Source organism: Tamandua tetradactyla, chromosome 11, assembly GCF_023851605.1.
Source record: "Tamandua tetradactyla isolate mTamTet1 chromosome 11, mTamTet1.pri, whole genome shotgun sequence".
Taxonomy (NCBI): Eukaryota; Metazoa; Chordata; class Mammalia; order Pilosa; family Myrmecophagidae; genus Tamandua; species Tamandua tetradactyla.
In genome coordinates this window covers 7,038,518-7,065,061 of record NC_135337.1, presented here as the reverse complement: position 1 = coordinate 7,065,061, position 26,544 = coordinate 7,038,518, and the positions used below count along the sequence as shown (strand labels likewise).

The window sequence follows — 26,544 nt, the reverse complement described above, 5'->3', positions numbered from 1 at the left end:
AAATTGGCAAAGCATTTCAACAGTCTCAAAATTAAAAAGATATCCAAAGACCACCAAACATACAAAAAGGGTGTTCAACTTCATTAGTCATTAGAGAAATACAAAATAAATTTACAATACTATACCACTATACACCCACTACAATAGCTAAAATGAAAGATAATCAAATATTAGTGAAGATATAGAGTGTCAGGTCTCAGAAAAAGGACCCGGGGACCCCTCAGCTTCTTTTGGCAGAACCAGATATGGCAGCAAGATGAACGATCACCAGACATGCCAGCACCTCACCCACAAGAAGGCGAATGAAACAAAACCAGATATGCTGATAAGATAAACAACCACAGGCATGCAGTCAAGGACTGTTCCTGCTTGATAACCCTTGATGGCACATGCAGCTGCACAATCAAAGGAGAGCAGTACATCAGAACCCCAGCAACCAACAAGATCATAAGTCAACAAGCCCCCCTCCAATCAAGAGACAGAACACCACATAGCTGGCACCCTTCCCTCCCAGTGTGGTTTTCTTTTAAAAGAGGCAGCGCTCAGAAACAGGGTTGAAGCCATTTTTTCCTTTCGCTGGCTCCCACCTGCTTTATCCTTTCAATAAATCTGTTAAACTTTGACTCACTGTCCTTAATGACTCCGAGCCAACAAAGAGCAACTACATCCTTCATACACTACTTGTGGGAATAAAAACTGATACAACCACTTCAGAAAACTGTTAGTGATTATCTAGTAAAGGTGATTTTATACACAACCTATGACTGAGCAATTCCATTTCTGTACACATAACCAATAGAAACATGTGCATATGTCCAAGAGACATGTCAAAGACATTTCATGAATATATCCTAATAGTAAAAAAAAGGAAACCCAATGACCATCAACATTTGAATGGATAAGATCTGAGTAAATTTATACAATGAAATAGTAACCAGTGCAAAGACAATGGACAAAATACAATTATAGGCAACATGAATGAATCTCACAATGTGGAGCTAAAGCTACCAAATGCAAATTAGTACATACTGTTTAGTTTCACTTAGTAAAGTTTATAAACAAGCAAACCTAACCTATAGTATTAGAAGTCATAACTGTAATAAAGTAGTGACAGGAAAGAGACACAAAGAGGGTTTAAGGAATGCTAGTAACATACTGTTTCTTGGATTTGCAGCAATGTTCACTTTATGCAAATCCACCCCCTTTTGTTTATGTATATTTCAACGGGAAGTACACTTTAAATAAAAATTACACATCATCAATGGAACTATACTACACAAACAGCAACCCCTACAACAATGATTAAAATGTGTTATCATCAATTATAGCAAATATCCCAAACCAATGCAAGGTGCAGATGGTGGGGTAGTGCACGGGAACCTGGTATTTTATGCATGATTGTTCTGTAAACCCACAACTTCTCTATTTAAAAATAAAAACAATATATGCCACTAAAAATACACAAATATTTTAGTCTTCCATCAGACCATCTCTGTATGAGCAAATCTATTTACTGCCTGGAGTATGCACTCTGGGTACTCAAAAGGCAAAGTCTGCATACAGCTTTTTCTAGCACCAAACTGACTTTATCCTAAATTTCTGCAAGGATAAACAACCTAAGTTAAGTGACATCATGTTTTACACCACATTAAGTAACCCACAGGACTATATTAATAGATCTAATAGGCATTAAATATGCAATTGTAACAAAATTAAATTCCACTCTGTTCAAAATTTGGCAGTAGTCTTCACAGTGTAATATATTGCTGTGTCACACACAAGTTGAGAGTCACCTATCAAAATCTATTCTGAACATGTGAAAACATGGGTGTTTCTATAGGACGAAAGAACAGGTAGGTACATTTCAGGTATATTCTAATCTGGTTTGGTACAGAATTAGTAAAATTCTAAAAGACACACCTTAGTTTTAATTACATGGGTGTTTCTATAGGACGAAAGAACAGGTAGGTTTATTTTAAGTATATTCCAATTTGGGTTTGTACAGAATTAGTAAAATTCTAAAAGACACATCTTAGTTTTAACACATTTCTGCAAACTTGCTTCAAGACCTAATCACCATTTATAGAGCATTCAAATCAACGTACCAAATGTGACTACACAATTCCTATCTAGTAGAAAAACTCTGTTGCCATCCTTTTCTCCTCTTCAACAAGACAGTAAAAACAGAGCCAACCATTTTAAACCTACTCAGTTCTTACCCGGATATTACAAAATAGCTTACCAGAACACAGCTTAAGTGCAAAAACTGTACTTAAATTTATTTCAAATTATGAAAGCAAACTAACTGTGGCAACCCAGGGGTCCAGCCACCTTCCCTTAAGGAAAATGAATGAATGAAGCTTAAGCATTTAAGCATCCTATATGACCAGAGCAAGGAAATTAACAGTCCCCTCCCCTAATCACTTTTAGTAACCAAATCTCCTGAGACTCTGCAGAAACCCCACTGTAACCAAATTTTACAGAATTCTGTTAAACTTTATAAACTATCTCCCCTCCCTTTGGCACTCTTTGGTCCTTCTGGTTTTGGGCAGAGTGAATTTAAGTTATATCTTATTTTAGGAAATACATACTAAAATTTTAAGCACTAAAGGACAATATGTATGCAACCTTTTCCTAAATGGCTAAGAATTAAATTTATAATATGTAAATATATTGAGGGAGAGTAAAAAAAAAAGTTTTAACACACAAGGACCTGGAAGTCCAGAGAGGTTCAAATATACTTGTCCACAGGTTAATTCTCTCCTGTCACTAATTCAGATAACTTACCCTGAAGGTATACAACAAAAAGTAGAGAAAAACTGTTACCAATGGAAAGAACATCTCAGATTATAGCCAAAATCATAAGGTACAAAATCAAATAAGCACATAAGAAAGGGGACCATCATTTTCAAAACAATTTTAAGAGAAGGCATGAACTTCAGGCGTGATTAATCTCTACTTCTAAACTTCTATTTCAGTGAACATTTGATTAATCTTAATTTATTATCATAAAGTGTCATACTGTGCTCTAATGATAGGTGAGTCTACTCTCTTCAGTAAGATTCAACGGGATCAAGATGCATTCCACATATCCCTTTTAAATAACTTACAACACCTGGAAGAGGTACTCAATACAAAGCAAAAAATATTATTTCTTAATATTTTTACTGAGAAATTGTCACACATATACAATCCATCCACAGTATACAATCAATGGCTCACAATATCATCACATAGTTGTGTATTTCATCACCATGATCATCTTCAGAACAGTTGTATCATTCCAGAAAAAAACAAAGAAAAAAGAAAAAGCTCATACATCCCATTACACTTACCCCTCCCCCTCTGACTACTAGTATTTCAATCTACCCAATTTTTTCCCACCATTTAGACCCCTCATTATTTGTTTATTTTTATTCTTTTTTTTTTCCAATTCATCTGTCCATATTCTAGATAAAAGGAACATCACACACAAGCTTTTCACAATCACGGGGTCACAATGTAAGAGCTATATAGCTATACAATTGTCTTCAAGAATCAAGACTACTGGAAAACAGTTTAACAGCTTCAGGTACTTCCCTCTAGCCACTCCAATACACCATAATAAACTTAAAAGGGATATCTATATAATGCATAAGAATAACCTTCAGGACAAACCTCTGAACTCCGAAATCTCTCAGCCACTGAAACTTTATTGTCTCATTTCTCTCTTACCCCTTCAGGTTAAGAAGGTTTTCTCAATCTCATGATGCTGTCCCAGCTCATCCCAGTAGTCCAGTCCATGTTGCCAGGGAGATTTACACACCTGGGAGTCATGTCCCACATAGAGGGGAGGGCAGTTAAGTTCACCTGCCAACTTGGCTTACAGAGAGAGGCAACAGAGAGGACATTATTTGAGCAAGAAAAGCGGTTCTGGGGGGGGGGGGGTGACACTTAGGCATCATTTTAAGTAGGGTTGCTTCTCCTTTAAAAGCAGAAACATTCTGGAGAAAGCTTCAGAGCCACAAGAATTGTAAGAGCCCACGCAGCCAGAGACATTTGGAGATGGAAAAAGAAAACGCCACTGAGCGAGCTTCATGAAACAAGAAACCTGGAGAGAAAGCTAGCAGATGTCACCATGTTCTCCACATGCTTTCCAGTTGAAACAGAAACCCTGAATGTCATCGGTCTTCTTGAACCAAGGTATCCTTCCCTCTTAGATGCCTTAGATTGGACATTTCTATAGCCTTGCTTTAATATTGGATGTTTTCATGGTCTTAGAACTATAAACTTGCAACTTAATACATGCCCCTGCTTAAAAGCCATTCCATTTTTGGTATATTGACAGTTAGCAAACTAGAACAGGGGCAAATCCCAACATCAGGGGCTCAACCTAATGAATTGGTTGTCCCCACTGCTTGTGAGAATACCAGGAATTCCCCAAATGGGGAAGTTAAATATTTCCTCCTTTCCCCCCAGATCCCCAACGGGACTGTGCAAATACTTTTTTATTCTCTGCCCAAATTACTAGGGCATCACACTAACCTGCACAAACCAACAAGATCTCACACTCCATTCAAGAGTTCATATAATTATGGTGTTCAAATAAACTGACCATACACGTTAAATTAGATAATGTGCTAACCAAAATATAAATTTTGCACCAAATAAACATCTCTTCCTTTGGTCTCACACAGAAATTTTAAAATCTGAACCATATCATCCTTTACCCTTTAGTCTGATTTACCTTCCTCCTATTCAGATCATCTTCATTCACATCTCTAGTTGAAGTGTCATCACTTCTTTAACAGCTGCTGTACCCAACGTGATAACACATTCTCTCGACTTCAATTTTCCAAGTTTGTATATTATAGTAAGTCCATATGAGTGAGGCACAATACCTGTCTTTTTGTTTCTACCATTTCATTCAACATATACGTCTTTAAGGTTCATTCACCTAATTGCATGCCTCAAAACTTCATTCCTTCTTATAGCTGCTCAGTAATTTATGGTATATATAAACCAAAGTTCCCAACCCTGTGACTGACACTGACAGTCCAAAAATTTAATATTTAAGGACAGCTGAAATCTTAATCACTACTTTTAATTTCTCAGACTCACAGCACTTCAAATCTATAAGCATAGTAAGACCAGCAAAATGTTTCTATACACCCCTCATATTTGTTCCATTCCCAGTGAAAAAATTAATAATCTTCTGAGTGATATTTGATTTTTCAATAAGTACTTTTTATGGGATACACAGTTCCCAAAGTCATTCCCCAATGACTGGAAAGGAATCCTGCTGCATAATTTGGACACTAGCATTCTACTCATAAACTACAAAGAAGATGACAGACCTTAGTGATCCCAAATTCTTATTTTGGCAGTCATTTCTGATATTATAAGTAGAAATCTGGAAATTCTCATTTTCCAAATTCATTGTGCACCACACTCCTGGAGACCCAGCTCGTAAGTGATGCTTAGTATTTCCTCACCAAATCTAAACTTGGGATGTGGCATGATAAAAAACTTAGTCTTTGCAAGGTAATACAATATCAAGGATATTATATGATATTTATCCAACAAGACAGAAAACAATTTTTCAATTTTTTTATTGACAAAAACTCAAAATGATAATTCATACAATTTTTTGTAAAAAAAAGTCTAATGAGAATGAAATTTGGGGAAGATAGCATTTTGTTTAATAACTCGCCATCACTAATGGGCTTTCTTTACTTGACTAATGAATGAGCCAGAGAAACTTTCATTTTTTACTTTTAGGAATTCTGCTGTAATACTCCATTTTAAATTTTCTAATTTCTCTGTAAGTTGTAAATATTGTGATTGGTGCTCAGTCACATTATATAGTCATAATGTCAATGTATGTTGTATTCTTTTAGCATAGCTATACCATAAGCGCATAAAAAACACCAAGCTTTGTCACCTAATTTGAAAACAAAATAATCCATACTCCACAGTACTTTAAAAGTTCGACATTTGAAATCTACTTTTCTCTGCTCTTCTTGCATATGGGTGTACACCGGTAACAAAAAAATTAATTAAAATGTCATGGTTCAGCCATACATATATATATCTGTCAAGTTATAACCACATCACTGAACTCTGTAGCGCAACAAAAAGAAAACAAAGCAGTAGGAGTACCACAGGCTTTGTCACAACTATCAATTTTGTTACTGTAGCATAAAAGCAGGCATAGATACTACATAAACAAATAGGCCTAGTTCTGCTCCAATAAAACTTTATTTACAAACACTTATATTTGAATTTCATGTAGACTTTCACATCACAAAACATTATTCTTTTAATTTTTTCCAACTACTTAAACATTCTTGGAACTTGTGGGTCATTTCTATAAAAACAGATTGAATGAGAACATACAAATAGGTGAATGAACCTTGAGTATATGTGGAGTGAAGTAAAACAAAAATGAAAAGGCTATTAGTACAACTCCTCACTTACATTTAATATAATATGTATTAACTATAATATGCAAACTCTGAGGTGTGAATCTAACAGCACAGGTTATCAAGGGGAGGCTTACTGTAAAGGTCCCTAGATCATAAATTCTTACAACAGTCACATTTATTCCTAAATTGTAACTATTATTTCTAAATGCTGAGATGAGCTCTTTGTATAACTGATCATTCCCTGGAACTATGTGTTCTAGTTTGTTAGCTGCTGGAATGCAATATACCAGAAACAGAAAGACTTTTAAAAAGGGGAATTTAATAAGTTGCTAGTTTACAATTCTAAGGTCAAGAAAATGTTCCAGTTAAAGCAAGTCTATAGAAATGTCCAATCTAAGGCATCAATGGAAAGATACCTCGGTTCAAGAAGGCCGATAAAGTTCAGGGTTTCTCTCTCTAGTGAGAAGGCACATGGTGAACACTGTCAGGGCTTCTCTCTCAGCTGTAAGGGCACATGGCAAACACGGTGTCATCTGCTAGCTTTCTCTCCTGGCTTCTTGTTTCAATGAAGCTCCCCAGGAGACATTTTCCTTCTTCATTTCCAAAGGTCGCTGATTAATGGATTCTCTGCTTCGTGGTGCTGCAGCATTCTCTGCTCTCTCTGAATCTCCTTCATTCTCCAAAATGTTTCCTCTTTTATAGGACTCCAAAAACTTCTCAAGACCCACCCACACGGGTGGAGACATGTCGTCAACTAATCCAGCTTAACCACTCTTGATTAAATCACATCTCCAGGGTAATGTTCTGATTACAGTTTCAAACATACAGTATTGAATAGGGATTATTCTACCTATATGATTGGGATTTTGATTAAAACATGGCTTTTCTACGGGGCATACATCCTTTCAAACCAGCACATATGGGAACGCTCAGATCTAAGTGTTCTGGAGCTATGAAAGTCAGCATTACTCCATATAGCAACTGCTAAACTAACTGAAAAGGGGATGAAATTTCAATTAGAGATATACAAGAAGCTGATATGGTTAGGACTAGGGTAAATCAGACTAAAAGGTAAAGGATGATATTGACTGCTTTAAACTTCAACCTGGATGTGAAACCAAAGGAAACGTATTTGTTGCAAAATGTATATTTTCTGTAGCATGCTATCTAATAAACTGTGCATGGTCAGTTTTTTTGAACACCATAATTACATGGAAACGCGAATAGGGAGTGAGATCTTGTTGGTTTGTACAGGTTACTGTGATGCCCCGATAAATCCAAAAGTAATCTGGGTAGAGAATAAAAAAGTATTTTCAAAGTCCCCTACAGGTGCTGGGGGAAAATGTGGAAATATCAAACTTTCTCACCTGGGGAATTCCTAAGATTCTTGCAAGCATTGGGACTACCAATTCAGTAAGTCAAACCCTCGATCTTGGGGTTTGCCCTTATAAAACTTATTTCAGCAAAGGATAAGCTAAATCTATTTATAATTATGCCTAAGAGTTACCCCGAAGAACCTCTTCTGTTGCTAAGATGTGGCCAAAGCCAACTATGCAGGTAAACTCATTGCCCTTCACCTTGGATATGACTCACAGGGGTATAAATCTCCCTGGCAACATGGGATATTACTCCTGAGAAGGAGCCTGGCTCTAGCACCATGGGACTGAAAAAGCCTACTTGACCAAAAGGGGAAGAGAGAAATGAAACAAAGTTTCAGTGGTAGAGATGTTTCAAGTAGCACTGAGAGGTCATTCTGGAGGTTATTCTTATGCATTAAAACAGACATCCCTTCTAGGTTTTAGTGTATTAAAATAGCTAGAAGGAGACACTTGAAACTGTTTAACTGTAACCCAGCAGCCTTGATTCTTGAAGAGGACTGTATAACTAGAGAGCTTTTTAAGGTGTGACCATATGTGGTAGTTAGATTCAGTTGTCAACTTGGCCAGGTGAAGGCACCTAGTTTTGTTGCTGCGAACATGAGCCAATGGTACGTGAACCTCATCTGTTGCTCATGCTGCAATTAATGTTTGAGTTAAATGGCTGGTGCTTAAATGAAGAGAGCTCAACGTAGCACAACCCAAGCAGCTCAGCATACCTCATCTCAGCACTTGCAGCTCAGCCCAGGCCTTTGGAGATGCAGAGAGAAATCACCCCAGGGAAAGTTGTTGGAACCCAGAGACCTGGAGAAAAGGCCAGCAGAGACCATCCTGTGCCTTCCCACGTAAGCAAGAACCTCAGACGAAAGTCAGCTGCCTTTCCTCTGAAGAATTAATGAAATAAATCCCCTTTTATTAAAATCCAATCTGTCTCTGGTGTGTTGCATTCCAGCAGCTAGCAAACTAGAACACCATATATTAGTGAAAACCTGTGACGGACATAGTCCAGTGTATATATAGATGAGTAAGAAAATAAAAACAAAAAATAAGTAACAGTGGGGGAGATAAGGGTTATGGGATGTCCTGGGTGTTCTTTGCTATTTTTATTTTTATAGTTTTTTTTGGAATAATGAAAATGTTTTGCAATGTTTAGGTTCTGGTGTCAATTTGGCCAGGTGATGATGCCTAGCTGTCCAGTCAGTCAAGCACTGGCCTAACCACTGATGCAAGGATATTCCATGCCTGGTTGATAAACAGAAGTCTGGTTTATTAAATCATCAGCCAGTTGATTACAGCTATGTCTGATTACATCTAGGATCAACTAAGGGAGAATCTCCCACAATGGAGATAAACCAATCAGTTGGATCAGGTACAATCACTTGAAGACTTTTAAGGAAGCGAGAATTTTCATTGCTTCTTCAACCAGTGAGCCTCTCCTGTGGAGTTCAAGACTCTACATCGGAGTTACCAGCTTCACAGCCTGTTTACAGACTTTGGACTCCTGCATTTCCATGGCTGCATGAGACACTTCTATAAATCTCATGTTCGCAGATATCTCCTATTGGTTCTGTTTCTCTAGAGAACCATCACTAATACAGCTTGGTACCAGGATTGGCTCTTGAGAAACAGAATCTTAAAAATAGGTTTGACAATTGGTTTGGGTCCAGAAATCAGACCCAAAAGGTACTAATGACTCTGATCCCAATAATCAAAATGGCAATGGCAATCCATGGGGTGAGTTGGTAAGAAGTAAGCAAAATCTGCTGACTGCTAACTGTGTGCTTATTTAAGGCAAGGCTCTGGGTGAGAGTGTCTTTGACACCTTTAAGCAGTTTTGTGGAACTAAGAGGTATAATGATGTTGGATGGTTGTTAGAAATGCTAGATACAGTTGTGAGGAAAAGGGAGAAACTGAAGGCTTCAAATTTGCAACTTAAAGCACAGTATGAAAGATAAAAATGTTTCCATGAGCTGGAAATAAAATCTATTTCCCATGGTCTCAGACTTGAGATCTCTGAAAACCAGATAGAGAGCCTCACTGTGCCAGTAACGGATTTACAGGGTAAACTAAAATCTCAACCTTGAAGGGTGTCAACTGCAAAAGTAAGGGCTTTAATTGCAAAATAATATGATCCTGAAACATGGGATGGGGATATATGATAATGATGGCAAATGGGCACATGGAAACCTTGGAATCTACCAAGTCTTTGTGAAATAGAACTGTAATGGTCTCTCCTGAGGAAACAGCCACCCAACCTTCAGCCTACCTTGAGGACTGAGATTTCTGGCCTCCAGTCTGCTGAGAGGAATCTGCCATCCAACCTCCATATAAAGAGATTAACCCTTCAGTGCTTGCTAAACCTGAAACCACCTCTCCTGGGGAATCAGCCTTCACTTCTCAGTCTGGAGTGATTAACCTGTTTCAACAAATGAAACTGCAACTGAATGCCCTGAGGTAATTGACCTGAAAGACACATTTCTTTTCATGATTCACCCACACCACCCCTCTTTTCTTCAAGACCTGTAACTAAAGTCCCAACAGGCCCTGAAGGTGAGGAACAAAGTGTGACCCATGCATGAGTAGGTACACTAAACTCCAAAAGAACTGCATGAGCTTTCTAATCTATATAGACAGAAATCAGGGGGATATGTGTGGGAATGGATAGTAAGGGTATGGGATAATGGTGGAAGGAATATAAAGTTGGATCGGGATGAATTTTTTTCATATGGGCCCATTTAGCAGAGATTCTGCATTCAATGTTGTAGACAGGGTGGGTGTGGTCACAAAATGGTCAGCAGGCTCAAAGCAGCAATCAAAATAATCTGACTCACAGAGACTAGTGGTGCTGGCTAGTAAAACATGGGGTACTGAGACGTAAAAATAGATGGGCAGTCTACTAAACTCTTGTTTGAGCTGTATAAGCAGAATTCTAGGTCAAGTGAACAGAGGTCTAACTTGATTTACAAAAAAAAAAAAAAAAAAAACAGAGTCATGGCCCCTTAATTCCCAGACCTGAGACAGTTTACGAACCCAGAGCCCCCTGAATGAGGGAAGGGCAAGGTACCCTTGGGGAAGAACCCTGTTACACAGCCTAAAATTTATACTGTTAACTTTCCTCCCAGGCTCCCCCAAGGAGACCTATAGCCTTTTACCAGAGTGAGTGTGCACTGGGGAAAAGGAAATGATAAAATATTTCAGGGATTATGAGATACTGGCTCAGAAGTGACACTAATCCCAGAAGACCAAAAACATCACTCTGGTCCACCAGATTATGGGCTTATGGAGTAAGGTGATAGATGGAGTTTTACTTCAAGTCCCTCTCACAGTGGGTCCAGTGAATCCAGATTCCTGGAGGGACTGCAGAGATGACTGCCACTCTTAAGGACTTGAAGGATGCAGGGATGGTGATTTCCAACGCATCCCCATTCAGCTCTATTTGGCCTGTGCAGAAAACAGATGGGTCTTGGAGATGACAGTGGATTATCAAAAACTTAGTCAGCAGGCAGGAATGTTTGCCTGCGATGCCAGAAGACCCAGGTTCAATTTTCGGTGCCTGCCCATGTGAAAAAAAAAAAAAAAAAACCAACAACAAACTTATTCAGGTGATGACTCCAACTGCAGCTGCTGCTCTAGATATGGTATGTTACTATTGTTTGACCAAATCAACACATCCCTTTCGTACCTGGTATACAGCTACTGATCTGGGCAAATGCTTTTTTCTCACTAGCTGTCAGTAAGGACCAGCAGAAACAGTTTGCATTCAGCTGGCAAGGCCAGCAAGTACACCTTCACTGTCTTCCCTTCGGGGAACAGCAACCCTCCAGCCTTCTATGTCATAATGTTGTCTGCAGGGATCTTGATCATTTCTCCCACCCACAAGACATTACACTGGTCCATTGTATTGATGATATGTTGATTGGACCTAGTGACCAAGAAATAGCAACGACTCTAGACTTATTGGTAAGGCATCTGTGTGTCAGGGGATGGGAGATAAATCCAACAAAAATACAGGGGCCCTTCACCTCAGTGAAATTTCTAGGTGTCCAGTGGTGAGGAGTATGTCAAGATATCCCTTTTAAAGTGAAGAATAAGCTGTTGCACCTGGCCCCTCCTATGACAAAAAAAAAGAGGTACAACACCTAGTTGGACTCTGAATTGTGGAGACACCATATTCCTCATCTGGGTGTGCTACTCTGGCCCACTTACCAAGTGACCAGAAAAGCTGCTAGTTTTGAGTAGGGACCTGAACAAGAGGAGGCTCTGTGACAGATCCAAGCTACTGTGCAAGCTGCTCTGCCACTAGGGCCATATGATCCAGCAGATCCAATGGGGCAGGGCGTATCAGTGGCAAACTGAGATGCTGTCTGGAGCCTCTGGCAGGTCCCTATAGGAGAATCACAATGCAGTCACGTAGGATGTTGGAGCAAAGCCTTACATCTGCTGCAGACAACTACTCTTCTTTTGGGAAACAGCTTCTGGCCTGTGACTGGGCCTTAGTAAAGACTGAACATTTAACCACTGGCCACCAGGTTACCATGAGATTTGAGTTGCCTATCATGAGCTGCGTGTGGTCCGACCCACCAAGTCATAAAGTTTGGTGTGCACAGCAACACTACATCATAAAATGGAAATGCTATATAAGAGATAGGGCTCAAGTAGGTCCTAAAGGCACAAGTAAGTTACATGAGGAAGTGGCCCAAATGAGCATGGCCCCCACTCTGGCCACATTACCCTCTTCTTCCCAGACCAGAGCTTTGGCCTCTTGGGTAGTTCCTTATAGCCAGTTGACTGAAGAAGAGAAAACTCAGTCCTGGTTTATAGATGATTCTGCACGATATGCAGGTACTACTCAGCAGTGGATAGCTGTACCACTACAGCCCCTTTCTGGGATTTCCTTAAAGGACAGTGGTGAGGGGAAATTCTCCAAGTAGACAGAATTTCAAGCAGTGCACCTGGTTGTTAATTTTGCTTTGAAGGAGAACTGGCCAGAGGTGCATTTGTATACTGACTCATGGGCTTTTGCCATTGGTTTGGCTGGATGGTCAGGGACTCCAAATGAGCATGATTGGAAAACTAGTGACAAAGACGTTGGGGGAAGAAGTATGTGGATAGATCTGAATCAGTAAAAAACTATTTGTATACAATGTGAATAAGGAAGGTTTTAATAATCAAGTAGATAAGATAACCCATCCTATGGATACAAGTAATCGTCTTTTCCCAGCCATTCCCGCCTCTGCACAGTGGGCTCATGAACAAAGTGGTCATGGTGGTAGGGATGGGGGTTATGCATGGGCTCAGCAACATGGACTTCCACTCACCAAGGTTGACCTGACTAAAGCCACTGCTGAGGGCCCAATCTGTGAGCAGCAAAGACCTACACTCAATCCACAAAATGGCACCATTCCCCAAGGTCAACAGTTGCTACCTAGTGGCAGGAGAGTTACACTGGACCACTTCCATGATGAAAGGGGCAGGGATTTGTTCTAAACGGAACAGACATATACACCGGATACGGGTTTGCCTTCCCTGCACGCAATGCTTCTGCCAAAACTACCATCCGTGGACTACAGAATGCCTTCTCCACCATCATGGTATTTCACACAGGACTGCTTCTGGTCAAGGGACCCACTTCACAGTAAGTGAAGTGTGGGAATGGGTACATGCTCATATAACTCTAGAGTCTTACCATGTTTCCCAAAAATCAGCCAGAGGCAGCTGGGTTGATAGACAGGTGGAATGGCCTTCTGAAGACCCAATATGACAACAACTAGGTGGCAAGACCCTGCAGGGCTGGGGCAAAATTCTCCAGGAGCTGTGTATGCTCTGAATCTGTGTCCAATGTATGGTGTTATTTCTCCCATAGCCAGGATTCACAGGTCCAGGAATTAAAGGGGTAGAAATGGGAATGGCATCACTCACTATCACCCCTAGTGATCCACTAGAAAAATGTTTGCTTCCTGTCCATGAAACCTTAAGCTCTGCTAAGTCTACAGGTCTTACTTCCAAAAGGAGGAGTGCTTCCATGAGGAGCTACAACAATAATTCCACAGAACTGGAAGTTAAGATTGTCACCTGGCCATTTTGGGCTTCTCATGCCTCTGAATCAACAGGCAAGGAAGGGGATTATCATACTGTCTGGAGTGACTGGTCCTGACTATCAATGGAAAATAGGACTGCAACTACACAATGGAGGTAAAGAAAAGCTTTCCCTGGAATACAGGAGATCCTGTGAAGTATCTCTTGGTACTACCATGCCCTGTGATTAAAGTCAATGGAAAACTGCAACAACCCAATCCAGGAAGGCCTACCAATGGCCCAGAAACTTCATGAATGAAGGTTTGGGTCACTATGCCAGGCAAAGAACCATGACCAGTTGAAACCTTGCTGAGGGTAAAGGGAACATGGAATGGGTAGTATAATAGGGTAGTCATAAATATGAACTACAACCATGTGACCAGTTACAGAAATGAGGACTGTAGTAGTGTATTTCCTCCCTGTTTTGTTCTGAGTATGTCTGCATTTGTACATAAAGCAAATATCTTGTTTTCCTCTTATTATATGACTTAAGTTGTACTATTCCTGTTATAGTATTTTAATTATAGGATATCAAGTTTAAGAATAAAAGTTACCTAAGGACTTGTACCCTATTCTGGAGAGATGTAGTGTTTCTGGTTGTACACAAGACAGTTAAGCATTGTTAGGTAAAACATATGTCTGTTATTGTGCTTTATCTAGAAGCTAAGCATGTTTCAAGGTGATGTGTATAGCTGCCATGTTGACAAGGAGTGGATTGCAATGGTTAGGTTCTGGTGTCAACATGGCCAGGTGACAATGTCCAGTTGTCTGGTCAGTTAAGCACTGGCCTAACCTTTGCTACAACCCTTGCTAACCTTGACAGTAGTTTATTAAATCATCAGTCATGTGATTGCAGCTGTGGCTGATCACATTTAGGATCAATTAAGGGAGCATTTCCACAATGGACAGAAACAAATCAGTTAGACTGGGTCCAATCACTTGAAGATTTTTGAGGAAGAGAGAATTTTCACTGCTTCAGCCAGCAAGCTTTTCCTGTGGAGTTCATCCAGACCCTTGATTAGGACCGCCAGCTTCACAGTCTGCCCTACGGATTTTGGACTCTTGCATTCCCATGGTTGCTTGAGACACTTTTATAAATCTCATATTTACAGATATCTCTATTGGTTCTGTTTCTCTAGAAAACTCTAATACAATGTTCAAAAATTGATTGTGGTGATAATTGGAGATGAAGGGATACAGACTGTACAACGGGACTGGATATAAAAACTCAGAAATGGACAGCACAATACTACCCAATTGTAATGCAATTATGTTAAAACACTGAATGAAGCTGCATGTGAGGTATAGGTTTTTTGTTTTTGTTTTTTTTTCTTTCTATTATTGTTTTAATTCTTATTCTGTTGTCTTTTTATTTCTTTTTCTAAATCGATGCAAATGTACTAAGAAATGATGAATACGCAACTATGTGATGTTATTAAGAATTACTGATTGTACATGTAGATTGGAATGATTTCTAATTGTTTTGTTAATTCTTTTTTTAATTAATAAAAAAAAAAAATGAAAAAAAAAAATTGATTGTGGTGATGAATGCACAATTATATGCTGACACTGTAAACCATTGATTGTATACTTTAGATGTTTATATATATACTTTGGATGAGTATATAGTATGTGAATATATCTTAATAAAATTGAAAAAAAAAAAACAGGTTGCAGGCCAGACTTGGCCTATAGGCCAGTTTGCCAATCCCTAATAAAATAAAGCCCAGTAATGAACAAGCACCACTTATGAGCACAGAACCCCAATCAGAATTTTATTTCCACATTCAAATAGGAAGACAACCAATGATCACTTGCTCCAAGACAAAAACAGATCACGATAATAAGAAAGAATTAATAAGAAATTACTGAAGACAATGGAGGTGGCAGATAGAGATTGCCTAGGAAGGCATTCTTCCTAGGCAATCCAAAAAAGAAGGCATTAAATTCATAGAAAAAGAACAGAATGCTATGAAACTCCAATCTAAGGAAGAAAGCGCAAAGAAATTTACAATGTGATTGCTGAAATAAATTCAACAAAAGTTCAGAAAATCTTCTAGAATGTCAGCTGAGCAAGATGACAAACATAAAAGAATAGAGTATGAACCCAGGAGATCAAATATCCAAGTAGTAACACCTCCAGAAAAGGGAAGTGAGGAAGGCCCTTATGAAAGAAATTTAAATGTTTCTTATCATTAACTGAAGATTGCAAGACTCTAAATTAAAAAGCACAATGAAAAGAAAAAAAAATCAACACAAAGGAACATCACTATATTTCAAAAAAGGATAAAAAGACCTTAAAGGTTCCAGAAAGAAGCAAATTAAGCAAACACAACTGAACTGGGGTCATAAAAGGAATAAAACTGAACTAGCACCAGCAACACTGATTTCTTTAAGACACTGGAAGAAATGCTTTGAAAGTTCTGACAAACAAAACTTTTAAGCCAGAATTCCACATACAATCACAGCCTATCATTTAAGTAGAACTCCAAAAAATATAAGAGTTCAGGAGCTCCATGGGGAACCCAGAAGCCAGTAAGCTTGCCTTATCTGCTCATAGAGACTATCCAGCTAGTACACAGAACGCACTGCTCCCCAATCCGTATGGAGACCCAGCTCAGAACTGCACAAATGGGGAGGCTGGGAAGAAGAAGAAAGCAATACTGCATCTCCGTGCTCCCATGCTCCATCCCATGCCTGGCATAACCGTGATGCACCCCCATGCCCCAAGCCCCACATCAAGGCTCCTGCCTTGTGCTGAATGCCCCGGCATTACACTCCCATGCCTCAAGCCCTACCCCGTGCCTAACCAGCAGGCAGTTCCGGTTGGCTGTGGACAGTGGCAGCTGAAATACCCAGTCCCACAACCCAAGGTCAATCCAAGCTGGAGCCTGGGAGCCACTGGACGCACTGGGAATCTTCGCTGAGGTGCACACTGCTCACCCCTCAGGCCCAGGCTTTCAGTATACACCAAGGCCAGCAGATCTGGCTGGAATTGCACTGGGTCTCCATCCATCTCAGCCAACTACCATGGTCAGGGAGATGTGGGCCCACAGGGAAAAGAGAAGGCTCAAGAGCACCATCTACTGAGAAGAAGTGGAAAGTGTAGTCTGGCAAACTGCTAATCTGTCTACCTTCAAACAGATCCTCAAGTAGAGAGTCATCCATTGCATGAGGTTTGGGCCTTGGTTTGGTGGGAATTACCTACAAATCAAATGCAAAAGACTTTCAATGCAGACCCAAACAAATACAAAATCTTAGACAACTGAGGGAAATCAACTTTCAAAATAACCCTATAAAGATAATCAAATGCCTCAAAGCCAAGAGAAAACCACAAAATATGTGAAGACAAAGACAGATATGGTCCAGCCAAATGACCAATTTAAAACATCAGAGAAGACACAGAATTTGGAACTAATCAAAGTTGTTCAAACAAATCTCCTAAATAAATTCAATGGGTTGGCTAATGACATAAAAGATATGAAGAAGACTCTAGAAGAACATAAAGAAGGATTTGAAAGAATAAATAGAAAAACAGCAGATATCACAGAGGTGAAACATACTGCAAACTAAATTAAAAATATACTAGAGACACACAACAACAGATTTGAAGAACTAGAAGAATAAGCGAATTAGAGGACAGAACAATTGAATTCAAACACACAAAAAAATAGAAAAATTTGAATTGGCACCCAGGGAAATGATGGAAAACAAAGTGCACACATATAAGAATCACTGGTCTCCAAAAGAGGAGAGAAGAGTAAATAGCTAGGAAGACTAGTAAAGGAGATAATGTGGAAAAACTTCCCAACTCTTATACAAGACATAAATATGAAATCAGAGAACCCAGTGAGCCCCAAATAGAGTAAATTCAAATAGGCCTACTCCAATATACCTACTAAGCAGTTTGTCAAATGTTCAAGAAAGGCAGAAAGTCCTGAAAGCAGCAACAGAAAAGCAACTTACCACATACAAGGGAAACCACATAAGACTGAGTTTGGACTACTCAACAGGCCCCATGGAGGCGAGAAGGCAGTGGTATGATATATGTAAGATCCTGAAAAGGAAAGATTTCTAGCCAAGAATTCTTTATACAGCTAAGTTGTCCTTCAAAAGTGAGGGAGAGATTAAAATTTTCAGTTAGACAAAGCCTGAGAGAATATGTTCACAAAAGACTGGCCCTACGAGCAATACTGAAGTAAGTTCTGTTAGCTGAAAAAATAAGAAGATAGGACAGGTCTGAAGGAGGGCACAGAACTGAAGATTATCAGTAAGGACAACTTAAAGGATAAAAAGAGACAAAGGAAAAAGAATATATGGATCTGACAACTAAAAGCTGAAGGATATGACAGTAGATTCAAGATATGCCTTTATAGTAATAACTTTGAATGTTAATGGACAAACCTCACCAATTAAAAGATACAGATTGGTAGAATGGATTAAGAATTATGATCCATCTATATGCTGTTTACAAGAGCTCATCTTAAACCCAAGGATACAAATAGACTGAAGGTAAAATGTTGGAAAAACATGGCACACACAAGCTGTAACCAAAAGAAAGCAGGAGTAGCCATTCGAATATCAGATAAAATACTTTAAATGTAAAGACATCATAATAGACAGGAATTTATTTATATTAATAAAAGGGACAACTCACCAAGAAGAAATAACAATCATGAGTGTTTATGCTCCCAATCAAGGAGCTCCAAAGTACATGAGGCAAACATGAGCAAAAATGAAGGAAGCAATAAGTAGTTCAACAATAGTGGGAGATTTCAATACACCACTCTGTATAGACAGAACAACAAGACAGAGGACCAACAAGGAAACAGAGAACTTTAACAATTGATGAATGAATTAGACTTAACAGACATATAAAAGTCATTACACCCCAAAATATCAAGATATATATTCTTCTCTAGAGCTCATGGAATGTTTTCCAGGATACATCATAGGCTGTAGCACAAAACAGGTCTTTATAAATTTTAAAACACTGAAATTATTCAAAGCATTTTCTCTGATCACAATAGAATAAGCCTGGAAATCAATAACCACCAAAGAACCAGAACTTTCACAAATAAATGAAGATTAAATAACACACTCTTAATCAGTGGGTTGAAGCAAACAGCTAGAGAAATCAGTTAATATCTGGAGATGAATGATGAGAATACGACACGGCAGAACTAACAGGATGCAGCAAAGGCAGTGGTGAGAGAGAAATTTATTGCCCTAAATGCCTATACTAAAAAAGAAGAAAGTTTCCTGGCTCCTCTCTCAACAAGATGGCCACACAGGCTGTACCACTGAGTTCTCCTGCCACTCCAGCTCCAGCAGTTATACCCCATTCCCCAACCGCAGCTTCAGCACACGTGCCAGCACCAGTCCTGGCCCCATCTTCTGACCCAACAGAGGCAGCAGCTAAGACCGCGTACGGGGCAGACCCCGGCCTCGACCCACACCCAGGCACAAACTCTTGTGCTGCCATTGTCTGGTCCAGATCTCCCAGGGCCTTTTCCTGGCTATTGCATGGTCAGCCTATACCCGGCCACTGTGGCCCGAGTAATCAGGACCCTGCTGGGAACTGTCAACAAACACTCAGTGTTTGCTTTTCAGTGCCACACAATGAGTCTGAAGATGAGGTGACTATTGACATGGAATTTGCTAAGAACATGTATGAATTGCACAAAAAAGTCTCTCCAAATGAGCTTATCCTGGCCTGGTACACTACAGGACATGACATCACAGAGCACTCCGTGCTGATTCATGAGTACTACAGCCGGAAGGCCCCTAACCCCATTCACCTCACTGTGGACAGGAGCCTCCAGAACAGCCACATGAGCATCAAGGCCTATGTCAGACTTTAAAGGGCGTTTCTGGGAGGACCATGGGTGTAATATTCACACCTCTGACATGAGATAAGCATATTATAACACCGAGTTTACCTGATCATGAAGACCTGTTTTAGCCTCAACCGGGTTACTGGACTCTCAAGTGTCTTACAACAAGTAGGAGGAGCATCCGTTCGCATCCAGGATACCCTAAGCACAATGTTGCAATATGCAGAGGATGTACTGTCTGGAACGGTGTCAGCTGACAAAACCATGGGCCGCTTCTTCATGAGTCTGGTTAGCTAAGTACCCAAAATAGTTTCCGGTGACTTTGAAACCATTCTCAACAGCAACATCAATGACCTGCTGATGGTGACCTATCAGGCTAATCTCACACAGTCAGAGACTGCCCTCAATGAGAAACGTGCAAACCTATGAATAGGCCTCAAGCAGCACTCCTGGCAATCTGGGTCCCAGCCCTAGGACTCATAATGGAGTGAAGGAAAAATGGTTTATTTTTGGTCTTGAGACACACTGAGTTAGTTAACTGATTGTGACTAAATAAACATAGCCTACCTTTTTGTAAACAGAAAAAAAAAAAGAAAGAAAAAGCAAAAATTGAGGACTTAACTGCTCACCTGGAGAATTTAGAGAAAGAACCACACAAACTAACTGCGAAGCAAATAAAAGAAGAGAAATAACAAAGATTAAAGCAAAATAAACTGGAGAACAATAAAACAACAGAATTAACAAAACCAAAAGTTGGTTCTTTGAGAAAAATCAATCAAATTGATGGACCCAAGTTAGACTGACAAAGAAAAAAAAGAGAGAGGATGCAAATAAAATCAGAAATGAGAGAAAGAGGAGTCATTACCATGAATCCTGAAGAAATTTAAGTCACAAGAGAGTAGTATGAACGATACGCTGAAAACTAGACAAGTTTGATGAAATGGACAAATTCCTAGAAACACACGTACTACCCTATACTGACTCAAGAAGAAATAGAAGATCTCAACAAACAAATTACAACTAAAGAAATTCAATTAGTCATCAAAAATCTTCCCACAAAGATCCAGGGCCAGACAGCTACACAGGGGAATTTTATCAAAAATTCCAAAAAAAGAAGTAACACCAATTCTGCTCAAACTCTTTCAAAAATTTGAGGAAAAGGGAATGCTACCTAATTCATTTTATATAGCTAACATCACTCTAATATGAAAACTAGATATCCATTGTAGTGGATAAAGACACTACAAGACAAGAAAACTATAGACCAATCTTCCTAATGAACATACATGCAAATTCTCAACAGAATACTAGCAAATTGAATCCAATGACACATTAAAAGAATAAGATATTCCAACCAAGTGGGGTTCATACAAGGAATGCAATGATGGTTCAACACAAGAATATCAATCATATAATACAGCATATTAACAAATCGAAAGGGAAAAATCACATGATCCTATCGATTGATGCTAGAAAAGCATGCTAAAAAATTCAGCATCTTTTCCTCTTAAAAACACTTTAAAAGGTAGGACTCGAAGAAAATTTTCTCACTATCATAAAGGGCACATATGCAAAACCTACTGCCAGCATCATTCTGGTAAAAGTCTGAAAGCTTTCCTGCTAAGACTGTGAATGACACAAGGATGGCAAGTCTCACCACTATTATTCAACACTGTACAGAAGTCCTAGCTGGAGCAATTAGACAGGAGAAAGAAATAAAAGGCATCCAAATTGTAAAGGAAGATGTAAAATTTTCATTATTTGCATATCACATAATCCTGTACTTACAAGACCCTGAAAAATCTATGACAAAGCTACTTGAGCTAATAAACAAATTCAGCAAAGTGGCAGGATACAAGATTAAAATGTACAAAAACTAGCAATGTTTCTATACAAAATCAATGACCTGACACAATTAAGGTAAAAATTCCATAACATAGTTATGTTCAATGAGTGTACAACACAGTAAACCCTATTTTAAACAATGGACTATAGTAAATAGTACAATTACAAAAATGTCCTTGCATGATTTGTAGCAAATATACCACACTAATACAAGGTGTTGATAACTGGACAGTATATGGTAACTCTGTATCTTATGCGTGATTTCTATGTAAACCTACAACTTCTCTAATAAAAAATGAAGAAACAAAAAATACTTAAAAAAAAATAGCAACCAAAGGAATCAGGCATCTAGGAATAAGCCTAACCAGGGATGTCAAGGACTTGTACACAAAAAATACAAACCATTGTTAAAAGAAATAAAAAAATCACCTAAATAGATGTAAAGACATTTCATGCTCATGGATAAGAAGCTGGAATGTCATTAACGATTCTACCCAAACTGATCTACAGATTCAATACAATATCGATCAAAATCCCAACAACCAACTTTGAAAAATTGGAAAAACCAGTTATGAAATTTATTTTGAAGGGAAAGAGACCCCAAATAGCTAAAGATATTCTAAAAAAGAAGAGCAAAGTGGGAGGACTATCACTTCCTAACTTTAAAACTTACTATAAAACAATGGTCAAAACAGCATAGTACCTGCACAAATACTAATGTATCACATAACAGAATAGAATCAAATGTGCAGAGCTAGAATGCCAAATCTACAGATAACTGATCTTCAATAAGGCCCCCAAATCCAGGGATATCAACAGCTCAAAGAATGGAAAAGGACCCTTACCTAACACCCTCTACAAAAATTAACTCAAAGTGGATGAAAGACCTAAAGAGCCACCACAAAACTCCTAGAAGAAAATATACGGAAACATTTTCAAAACCTACTAACAGGAGGCAGTTTCCTAAACTTTACACCCAAAGTACAAGCAACAAAAGAAAAAAACAAATGAGAACTCGTCAATAGCAAATACTTCTGTGCATGACAGGACTTTGTTAAAATGGTGAAGAGGTGGTCAAGTCAATGGGAGATAGTATTTGGAAATCACATATAAGATAAAGGCTTGACATCCTGTATACAGAAGTAAATCATAGAACTCAACAACAAAAGAACAACCCCATTATAAAATGGGCTAAAAAAAATGGACATTTTTCCAAAGAGCAAATACTAATGGCTAAAAAGTACATGAAGAGATGCTCATTTTCATTAGTTATAAGGGAAATGTATATCAAGACTACAATGAGATATCACCTCACACCTATAAGAATGGCTGCTATTAAACAAACATGAAACTACAAATGTTGGAGAGCATGTGGAGAAATTGGAACACTTATTCACTGCTATTGGGAATGTGTAATAGTACAGCCACTGTGGAAGACAGTTTGGTGGTGCCTCAGAAAACTACACATCAAGTTGCTCTACAACATGGCAATTCCAATATTCAGTATACTCAGAAGAGGTGAAAGCAGTGACACAGACATTTTCAAACTGATGTTCACAGCAGCATTATTCACTACTGTACTTGGATAGAAACAATCCAAGTACCCATCAACAGACAAGTAGTAAACAAAATGTGGTATATACATACAATGGGATATTATACAGCAGTAAAAAGAAATGAGGTCCTGAAGCATATGACAAAATGGAGGAACCCTGATGTTGTAATGTTGAATGAAATAAGCCAGATAAAAAAGGATAGATACTGTATAATTTCGCTATAATGACCTTGGGATATGTAAACCCAAGGCTTATAGCAGAATGTAGGGGACCTAGAGATACACAGAATCTAGAGATGGATGAACAGTTAGTTAGATAATGAGGTTGAACTTAAATTTAAGGGAATGGATAAAGTAAAGTCAGTTCAGTGGTGGGTTTGTAAGTAGTATTGCCATATTGAAGAATATCATTTAAAGAGATTGTAGATGCAAATGTACTAAGAAATGATGATCATGCATCTATGTGATGATATTAAGAATTACTGATTGCATATGTAGAATGGAATGATTTCTAAATGTTGGGTTAATTTCTTTTTTTCTCTTTAATTAAAAAAAAAAAAGAGACGGCGGGCCGCGGTGGCTCAGCGGGCAAAGTGCTTGCCTGCTATGCCGGAGGACCTCGGTTCGATTCCCGGCCCCAGCCCATGTAACAAAAACGGAGAAACAGAATACAATAAAAACAAGAAAATGTTTAAAAAAGATGTTTCCCTTTCTTCCTTCCTTCCTTCCTTCTATCCTTCCTTCCTTCTCTCTGTAAAAAAAAAAAAAAAAAAAAAAAAAAAGAGGTAAAGAGCCATGCATCCCACTGATGAACACCACAAATATAATTCTTGTATAAACTACTACAAAGGTATGAATCTTGCACAGAGTCGATAATATTGGGGTATAGGGAGAAAACTACTACTGTATCCTATGGTCTCTATTTGACAGGAAGGCATCAATAGTACCACAGCAATATCAGTGGTACATAACTGAGGGGGAAGAACAAGAGTTAAGGAGAGGTTTGGATTCTCTATTCAGTGAGGGAGTGTTTATCAGTTATTTTTCTCTTGGGAGCAATGAAAATTGTCTAAAATTGAGTGCTGAGGATAGTAAAACTAAGTGAGGAAAAGGTGAGACATGGATTGTTGACTTTGGACATTATCCATCAGGCCCAATGGATGAGATAGCTAAAGGATACATTGAGAAATAGAATGGCGAAGAGTGGGGCTAGATAGAATATTGTGGGGCTACAGAAAGGAACAAAGTCATGAGGCATGCAACAAGGTGAATGAATGTCGGGGACATTATATGGGGCAAAATAAGACAGAAACAAAAGAACAAATATCGTATGATTTTTTTTAGAAAATACTTATAAGAAAAATGGGTCCTAGATTGTAGGCCCTTATGGCAGTCATATTTAGTCCGGAGCTGTAAATGTTATTTCTAGATTTCGAGATGCTGTGCTATACGTGTATAACCTGGTATCTCCCTGGAACTTTGGGTACCTGTGTGACACCTAAGACTCAGAATTAGCATTCTGCAGCTCCGAAAGCCAGCACTGCTACATACAACAACTGTTAAAGAAATTAAAAACTAGCTTAGGCTTCAATTAGAGATAAAAATGAAGCCAATCTGGTCAGGACTAAAGTAAATCAGAATACAGGGGTAAGAAGATATTGCCTGTATTTTAGAACTTCACCTACTGTGTAAGACCAAAGGAAGAGAGATTAATTTATCCAAAAACTAAATTTTCTATAGCACATAATGTAACTCAACCTGTCTAGATAGCTAATTTAAACAACCCAAAAACACAGAGCCCAGAATGGGAATGAGGGCTTGTAATTCTGTATAGCTTAATGTAATGCCTAGATAAATCCCAGAGTATGTTGGGCAGATAATTTAAAAATATTGGCTAAGTACCTTGAAGGAGTAGACAAAAAAAAAACAGATAACTATTAAACTTTACCACCAGAGAAACCCCTGATACTGTCTCAAACCTATCAAACCTTAGCAACTCCCAAATCGACAGGACAAGCCCTTGATGTTCAGATTTGCTCTTAAGAAGTTTATTTCTGTAGCAGAGAAGCCATGCCTAAGAGTTACTTCCAGAAAACCTCTTTTCTTGCTCAGATGTAGCCTCTCTCTCTCTCTCTCTCTCTCTCTCTCTCTCTCTCTCTCTCTCAGCTCAACTCTGAAAGGAACATCATTACCCCACTTCCTACATGAGACTTGACATCCAGGGGTCAAAGTTGCCCTGGCAATGTGAGGCAAGACTCCCAGGAAGGAGCCTGGCTCCACACAGAAAGATTAACAATGCCTTCATGACCAAAAGGGAGGAAAGAAATGTAACAAAATACGGGTCAACTTTGCCAAACCCCAACCAAAACCATTCCTGTTAACCCTAAAGAACAACCTAGGGCTCCATCAGAGATTCTACAAAAATTTCACACACTAAAATTACTTTCCAGAAACTGACAACCTACAGATGGTTCCTAGGCCAGATAAGTCCTGAAACCCAGAGGGGCCAGCCTCTCCAAGAACATCAAATAGTTCCACCTCCCTGTTTCCTATTATTGACATCCTTTCCAACATAAACAAAGTTAGAATGGGCTTAGCCCAAATACCCCTAAAGATTGGGAGAAAGATCAAAGGAGAAGGAGTTATAAAGGAGAAGATGGGATTTAACACATGAGTATGTCTGCTGAATCATTATATTGATATTTCTTTAGTCTCCAGGATCTTAGAGCAGCTAGAGGAAAAACCTGAAATTGTGGAACTATGATCCATATAAAATTCTGAAATCTGTTCCATAACTACTTGTTACAATGCACTTTAAAATGTATTGCTTTTTTGATATATGTTATATTTCACAATAAAGAAGTGTTTAAAAAAAAATACAAGGGCTCAGAAAAGGAGTTAAGCCATGGGAGTCTAGGGGCTATGAAAGATTAGAACTAAGACCCCCATCATAAAGCAGCTTGAAGGATTATATTCTCAAGTAAAAGGGTACATAAGCAAAAGATAATGATACAATTTTAAAAACTAAAAAAAAATCAAACAAACAAATTTGACCAATAGCATAGAGAGATGAAGAAATTTGTCAGTGCCTGAGTTCAGGGTGAGGAAAAAAATTTCTCCTATTTCTAAAGACAGAGCAGCATACAGAATAAAATAAACCATGAATCAACATGCCTGTTCTAAGAAACATCACACCAAATATTTACTTTAGTGATTTTGTGTTGATGGCACCTGACAGAACAAAGGCACATACTCTTTGGAGGCTTTATTCCTTCAACTAGGACTGGCAGGAGTCATACAGAAAAAAACCCTGGTGAACATGCTCACAACCCAAAACTAAAAAACCTGGGAAGACACAATCTACTGTGATCAAGAAGAAAGAACAAATAGCAAAATAAAACCTTAAGAACTTCAGATATCAGACTTCAACTAGAGATTTCAATGAAGCT

General features: G+C 38.7%; 1 protein-coding gene and 1 pseudogene across 2 annotated transcripts in view; one reads left to right on the top strand and one right to left on the bottom strand.

Moving 5' to 3' along the window:
- Positions 1-26,544, bottom strand: part of TRIM33 (tripartite motif containing 33) — a 159,263-nt gene that overhangs the window by 123,020 nt on the left and 9,699 nt on the right. The gene's annotated exons all lie outside the window — the stretch shown is intronic.
- LOC143649824 (eukaryotic translation initiation factor 3 subunit F pseudogene) lies at positions 19,141-20,124 on the top strand (annotated as a pseudogene).